Here is an 8433-nt window from a genome sequence, read left to right as displayed (position 1 = left end):
CCCTCCATTCTGGCTCTCTCCTTCCCTCTCTCTCTGCCCTCCATTCTCTCTCTCTCTGCCCTCCATTCTGGCTCTCTCCTTCCCTCTCTCTCTCTGCCCTCCATTCTGGCTCTCTCCTTCCCTTTCTCTCTCTCTGCCCTCCATTCTGGCTCTCTCCTTCCCTCTCTCTCTCTGCCCTCCATTCTGGCTCTCTCTCTCTGCCCTCCATTCTGGCTCTCTCCTCCCCCCCCTCTCTCTGCCCTCCATTCTGGCTCTCTCCTTCCCTCTCTCTCTCTCTGCCCTCCATTCTGGCTCTCTCCTTCCCTCTCTCTCTCTCTGCCCTCCATTCTGGCTCCCTCCTTCCCTCTCTCTCTCTCTCTGCCCCCCATTCTGGCTCTCTCCTTCTCTCTCTCTCTGCCCTCCATTCTGGCTCTCTTCTTCCCTCTCTCTCTCTCTCTGCCCTCCATTCTGGCTCTCTCCTTCCCTCTCTCTCTCTGCCCTCCATTCTGGCTCTCTCCTTCCCTCTCTCTCACTACTGGGTAAGTTCAGGGAATAGACTGGGAAACTGGCTAATGCCCTTCCGTAAGTAACGTTCTGACAGCCAGATGTTGAGAAAATGTTTGCATAGGTGAAAGACTGCTAGTTTGGATACGCTTGTCTCTCAGTAATGTGGCGTCAGTTGCCTTTCCGGAAACACGTAAAAAAAAGTGAGTGTGGTTACGCTCCCGTTCATCGCACCACCCGTTTTTACCCTTATTGGGTGGTTTACGGTGTTAAAACGTAAATTTTATTTTTTTTATGGCGCAAGATTTTGGCGGCGGTCAGACTTTTACGTCCTATCGGGGGGTACCTAGACCGTGGTGCGGGCACGAAAACAGTTCCGGGCGATCAAGTCTGTGTCCGTGATACACTTGCTACAATCAGACAAGTGACCGTGAAACTGGCTAATTTACTTGTCTAGAGCGTACCGTTAGCCAGATTAGGAAATACACTTCGGGAATTTGGACGTCAAAAGGTAAACCCGGCTAACGGCTTTATCTCAGGTATATTTGGATAGCCAGTTTTGGCGATACGCATCCGAATGGCGGAGATGAGACTGGAAAACTGGCTAACGCTCGGACAACTCCTCTTCCGTTAGCCAGAATAGGAGAGCTAGTGGGTAAGTTCAGGGAAAAGACTGGGAAACTGGCTAATGCCCTTCCGTAAGTAACGTTCTGACAGCCAGATGTTGAGAAAATGTTTGTATAGGTGAAAGACTGCTATTTTGGATACGCTTGTCTCTCAGTAATGTGACATCATTTGACTTTCTGGAAACACGTTAAAAAACGTGAGTGCGGTTACGCACCCGTTCATCGCAGCACCCGTTTTTACCCTTATCGGGTGGTTTATGGTGTCAAAACGTAAATTTTATTTTTTTTATGGCGCAAGATTTTGGCGGCGGTCAGACTTTTACGTCCTATCGGGGGGGACCTAGACCGTGGTGCGGGCACGAAAACAGTTCCGGGCGATCAAGTCTGTGTCCGTGATACACTTGCTACAATCAGACAAGTGACCGTGAAACTGGCTAATTTACTTGTCTAGAGCGTACCGTTAGCCAGATTAGGAAATACACTTCGGGAATTTGGACGTCAAAAGGTAAACCCGGCTAACGGCTTTATCTCAGGTATATTTTGATAGCCAGTTTTGGCGATACGCATCCGAATGGCGGAGATGAGACTGGAAAACTGGCTAACGCTCGGACAACTCCTCTTCCGTTAGCCAGAATAGGAGAGCTAGTGGGTAAGTTCAGGGAATAGACTGGGAAACTGGCTAATGCCCTTCCGTAAGTAACGTTCTGACAGCCAGATGTCGAGAAAATGTTTGCATAGGTGAAAGACTGCTAGTTTGGATACGCTTGTCTCTCAGTAATGTGGCGTCAGTTGCCTTTCTGGGAAACACGTAAAAAAAAGTGAGTGTGGTTACGCTCCCGTTCATCGCACCACCCGTTTTTACCCTTATTGGGTGGTTTACGGTGTTAAAACGTAAATTTTATTTTTTTTATGGCGCAAGATTTTGGCGGCGGTAAGACTTTTACGTCCTATCGGGGGGGGGGACCTAGACCGTGGTGGGGGCACGGAAACAGTTCCGGGCGATCAAGTCTGTGTCCGTGATACACTTGCTACAATCAGACAAGTGACCGTGAAACTGGCTAATTTACTTGTCTAGAGCGTACCGTTAGCCAGATTAGGAAATACACTTCGGGAATTTGGACGTCAAAAGGTAAACCCGGCTAACGGCTTTATCTCAGGTATATTTTGATAGCCAGTTTTGGCGATACGCATCCGAATGGCGGAGATGAGACTGGAAAACTGGCTAACGCTCGGACAACTCCTCTTCCGTTAGCCAGAATAGGAGAACTAGTGGGTAAGTTCAGGGAATAGACTGGGAAACTGGCTAATGCCCTTCCGTAAGTAACGTTCTGACAGCCAGATGTTGAGAAAATGTTTGCATAGGTGAAAGACTGCTAGTTTGGATACGCTTGTCTCTCAGTAATGTGGCGTCAGTTGCCTTTCTGGAAACACGTAAAAAACGTGAGTGCGGTTACGCTCCCGTTCATCGCACCACCCGTTTTTACCCTTATTGGGTGGTTTATGGTGTCAAAACGTAAATTTTATTTTTTTTATGGCGCAAGATTTTGGCGGCGGTCAGACTTTTACGTCCTATCGGGGGGGACCTAGACCGTGGTGCGGGCACGAAAACAGTTCCAGGCGATCAAGTCTGTGTCCGTGATACACTTGCTACAATCAGACAAGTGACCGTGAAACTGGCTAATTTACTTGTCTAGAGCGTACCGTTAGCCAGATTAGGAAATACACTTCGGGAATTTGGACGTCAAAAGGTAAACCCGGCTAACGGCTTTATCTCAGGTATATTTTGATAGCCAGTTTTGGCGATACGCATCCGAATGGCGGAGATGAGACTGGAAAACTGGCTAACGCTCGGACAACTACTCTTCCGTTAGCCAGAATAGGAGAGCTAGTGGGTAAGTTCAGGGAATAGACTGGGAAACTGGCTAATGCCCTTCCGTAAGTAACGTTCTGACAGCCAGATGTTGAGAAAATGTTTGCATAGGTGAAAAACTGCTAGTTTGGATACGCTTGTCTCTCAGTAATGTGGCGTCAGTTGCCTTTCTGGAAACACGTTAAAAAACGTGAGTGCGGTTACGCACCCGTTCATCGCAGCACCCGTTTTTACCCTTATCGGGTGGTTTATGGTGTCAAAACGTAAATTTTATTTTTTATATGGCGCAAGATTTTGGCGGCGGTCAGACTTTTACGTCCTATCGGGGGGGACCTAGACCGTGGTGGGGGCACGAAAACAGTTCCGGGCGATCAAGTCTGTGTCCGTGATACACTTGCTACAAACAGACAAGTGACCGTGAAACCGGCTAATGTACTTGTCTAGAGCGTACCGTTAGCCAGATTAGGAAATATACTTCGGGAATTTGGACGTCTAAAGGTAAACCCGGCTAACGGCTTTATCTCAGGTATATTTTGATAGCCAGTTGTGGCGATACGCATCCGAATGGCGGAGATGAGACTGGAAAACTGGCTAACGCTCGGACAACTCCTCTTCCGTTAGCCAGAATAGGAGAGCTAGTGGGTAAGTTCAGGGAATAGACTGGGAAACTGGCTAATGCCCTTCCGTAAGTAACGTTCTGACAGCCAGATGTTGAGAAAATGTTTGCATAGGTGAAAGACTGCTAGTTTGGATACGCTTGTCTCTCAGTAATGTGGCGTCAGTTGCCTTTCTGGAAACACGTAAAAAAAGTGAGTGCGGTTACGCTCCCGTTCATCGCAGCACCCGTTTTTACCCTTATTGGGTGGTTTATGGTGTCAAAACGTAAATTTTATTTTTTTTATGGCGCAAGATTTTGGCGGCGGTCAGACTTTTACGTCCTATCGGGGGGGACCTAGACCGTGGTGCGGGCACGAAAACAGTTCCGGGCGATCAAGTCTGTGTCCGTGATACACTTGCTACAATCAGACAAGTGACCGTGAAACTGGCTAATTTACTTGTCTAGAGCGTACCGTTAGCCAGATTAGGAAATACACTTCGGGAATTTAGACGTCAAAAGGTAAACCCGGCTAACGGCTTTATCTCAGGTATATTTTGATAGCCAGTTTTGGCGATACGCATCAGAATGGCGGAGATGAGACTGGAAAACTGGCTAACGCTCTGACAACTCCTCTTCCGTTAGCCAGAATAGGAGAGCTAGTGGGTAAGTTCAGGGAAAGGACTGGGAAACTGGCTAATGCCCTTCCGTAAGTAACGTTCTGACAGCCAGATGTTGAGAAAATGTTTGTATAGGTGAAAGACTGCTATTTTGGATACGCTTGTCTCTCAGTAATGTGACATCATTTGACTTTCTGGAAACACGTTAAAAAACGTGAGTGCGGTTACGCACCCGTTCATCGCAGCACCCGTTTTTACCCTTATTGGGTGGTTTATGGTGTCAAAACGTAATTTTTTTTTTTTTATGGCGCAAGATTTTGGCGGCGGTAAGACTTTTACGTCCTATCGGGGGGGGGGGACCTAGACCGTGGTGGGGGCACGGAAACAGTTCCGGGCGATCAAGTCTGTGTCCGTGATACACTTGCTACAATCAGACAAGTGACCGTGAAACCGGCTAATGTACTTGTCTAGAGCGTACCGTTAGCCAGATTAGGAAATACACTTCGGGAATTTAGACGTCAAAAGGTAAACCCGGCTAACGGCTTTATCTCAGGTATATTTTGATAGCCAGTTTTGGCGATACGCATCCGAATGGCGGAGATGAGACTGGAAAACTGGCTAACGCTCGGACAACTCCTCTTCCGTTAGCCAGAATAAGAGAACTAGTGGGTAAGTTCAGGGAATAGACTGGGAAACTGGCTAATGCCCTTCCGTAAGTAACGTTCTGACAGCCAGATGTTGAGAAAATGTTTGCATAGGTGAAAGACTGCTAGTTTGGATACGCTTGTCTCTCAGTAATGTGGCGTCAGTTGCCTTTCTGGAAACACGTAAAAAACGTGAGTGCGGTTACGCTCCCGTTCATCGCACCACCCGTTTTTACCCTTATTGGGTGGTTTATGGTGTCAAAACGTAAATTTTATTTTTTTTATGGCGCAAGATTTTGGCGGCGGTCAGACTTTTACGTCCTATCGGGGGGGACCTAGACCGTGGTGCGGGCACGAAAACAGTTCCAGGCGATCAAGTCTGTGTCCGTGATACACTTGCTACAATCAGACAAGTGACCGTGAAACTGGCTAATTTACTTGTCTAGAGCGTACCGTTAGCCAGATTAGGAAATACACTTCGGGAATTTGGACGTCAAAAGGTAAACCCGGCTAACGGCTTTATCTCAGGTATATTTTGATAGCCAGTTTTGGCGATACGCATCCGAATGGCGGAGATGAGACTGGAAAACTGGCTAACGCTCGGACAACTCCTCTTCCGTTAGCCAGAATAGGAGAGCTAGTGGGTAAGTTCAGGGAATAGACTGGGAAACTGGCTAATGCCCTTCCGTAAGTAACGTTCTGACAGCCAGATGTTGAGAAAATGTTTGCATAGGTGAAAGACTGCTAGTTTGGATACGCTTGTCTCTCAGTAATGTGGCGTCAGTTGCCTTTCTGGAAACACGTTAAAAAACGTGAGTGCGGTTACGCACCCGTTCATCGCAGCACCCGTTTTTACCCTTATCGGGTGGTTTATGGTGTCAAAACGTAAATTTTATTTTTTATATGGCGCAAGATTTTGGCGGCGGTCAGACTTTTACGTCCTATCGGGGGGGACCTAGACCGTGGTGGGGGCACGAAAACAGTTCCGGGCGATCAAGTCTGTGTCCGTGATACACTTGCTACAAACAGACAAGTGACCGTGAAACCGGCTAATGTACTTGTCTAGAGCGTACCGTTAGCCAGATTAGGAAATATACTTCGGGAATTTGGACGTCAAAAGGTAAACCTGGCTAACGGCTTTATCTCAGGTATATTTTGATAGCCAGTTGTGGAGATACGCATCGGAATGGCGGAGATGAGACTGGAAAACGGGCTAACGCTTCGGTAAGTCCTCTTCTGTTACCCAGTAGTTCTCCTAATCTGGCTAAGTTCAGGGAAAAGACTGGGAAACCGGCTCATGTCCTTCATTAAGTAACGTTCTGATAGCCAGATTTAGAAAACTACTGTGTGCTTTAAGAGAAGACACTGGAAACTTGCTAATGTAAAGATACACAGGATGTGTTGTACAGGGATGGAGGGATACACGGTCACAGGAGGTGATATACAGGGATAGAAGGAAACACAGTGATAGGAGGTGTTATACAGGGATAGAGGGATGCACGATGACAGGTATTATACAGGGAGAGAGATACATGGTAACAGGAGCTGCACAAGGATAAAAGGATACATGATGACAGGTGTACAGGCATGGAGGGATACATGGTGACAGGAGAAGCGATGGAGGGATGACAGGTGTTATACAGGAATAGAAGGATACATAGTGACAGGAGGAGCTGTACAATGATGGGAAGATACACGACAGGAAGTGCTGTACAGGGATGGAGGGATACACTTTAACAGATGTGACGCAGGGATACATGGTGACGAGGTGTTTTACAGGGATAGAGGGATAAATGGTAACAGGATAAGTGACGCAGGGATACATGGTGACAGGAGGTGTTATACAGGGAAAGAGATACACGGTATCAGGAGGAGCTGTACAAGGATGAACGGAAACACGATGATAGGTGGTGTTATATGGGGATAGAGTTATACACGGTGACAGGTGGTGTTTTACAGGGATAGAGGAATACACATGACAGGTGTTATACAGGAATAGAGTGATACAGTGACAAAATTAGCTGTACAATGATGGAAGGATACACGATGACAGGATTTGTTGGCCAAGGATGGAGGGAAACATGGTGAGAGGAGGGCTGCACAACAGATGGGGAAATCCCAGTAGCTAGAAGGACTTGGTTTGTAGGGGTGACCAACTTCATTGGTGGGCGTGGCGATCTTTTTTCCCATCCCCTGTACCCCCTGAGCATCTTATCCCCAAAATTTTGTGTATGTAGCTTATGGCATGAGTTCTATGCACACGAGAAAACAAAATGGCGGCGTCTAAGGTGATAGTCACAGCAATTGAGAGCAGAGGAGTGATCAAATTCTTCTTTCTGCAAGGAAAATCCGTGGAGGATATTCACGGTGATATGTCGCAGATTTTGGGGCATCAGTGCCCTTCATATTCCACAGTTAAGAACTAGATTGCCAAATATAAAAGGGGTCAATTCAGCAGCAACGGTGAGGAATGTCCTGGACGCCAGAGTGGTTGTTGTTCCGGAGATCATCGATGCTGTGCACAACCTCATACTGGAGAATCCACGAATTTCAGATAAAGCAATAACAGACATTATGAATATTTCATGCGTGCGTGCCATTATCCATGAACATTTGGACATGAGGAAGCCATCTGCAAAGTGGGTCCCCAAATGTTTGACAGAGTAGCATGCGAGTGAAAACTTCCTGGTCCATATGTCAGCGTTTCAGGACTGATAAGAACTTCCATGATCGACTGGTCACTATGGATGAGACCTGGATTTATTTGTATGACCCTGAAAACAAGGAGCAGTCAAAAGAGCAGAGGCACAGTGGTTCTCCTCATCCAAAGAAGTTGAGGGGGGCAAAATTCAGCCACTAAGGTGATGACATATAGAGAAAAAGAAGTAGGCAAGAAGCACTCAGCTCACCAAATAGCTACTAATACATTTTGTGTTATTTTTTGTATTAGTAGCTATTTGGTGAGCTGAGTGCTTCTTGCCTACTTCTTTTTCTCTATATGCAATTGACTTGGTAGGCCTTGCACCCTCACCTTCTGACTTATTCCCTTCATAATCATAGCTGTGCAGCACTGTCTCTTTTTGTACTAAGGTGATGGCGTCTGTGTTCTGGGATAAGGAGGGCGTGCTGCTAGTGGACTACCTTCAAAAAGGTTCCACCGTTAATATAAGGTATTACATTGAACTTTTCAACCAATTGAAAGCAGGACTGAAGGCCAAAAGGCGCGACAAGCTGTCCAAAGGAATCTTGTTCCTGTAAGACAACGCCTCTGCTCACACTGCACAAGCGACCACGGCAAAACTGGCTGAGCTGGGCTTCCAGTTGGTTGACCACCCACCTTATTCACCAAATCTAGCTCCCTCCAACTATCATCTGTTTCTAAAGCTGAAGAAACACATCAAGGTACTAAATTTAACACCATTTCTGATGCTATGGCTGCTACGAATGCCTGGTATGAGGCACAACTGGAATCTTTCTTTTTGCTAGGCTTACAGAACCAGGAATACCGATGTAAGAAGTGTGTTGTCATCAGTGGAGAGTATGTGGAATAAATGTAAAGTTTCATCATCCTATTTCATTTCTTTCTGGGTAAAGC

This window comes from Anomaloglossus baeobatrachus, chromosome 2 (assembly GCF_048569485.1).
Source record: "Anomaloglossus baeobatrachus isolate aAnoBae1 chromosome 2, aAnoBae1.hap1, whole genome shotgun sequence".
NCBI classification, from domain to species: Eukaryota; Metazoa; Chordata; class Amphibia; order Anura; family Aromobatidae; genus Anomaloglossus; species Anomaloglossus baeobatrachus.
Note: the sequence above shows the minus strand (reverse complement) of the source record.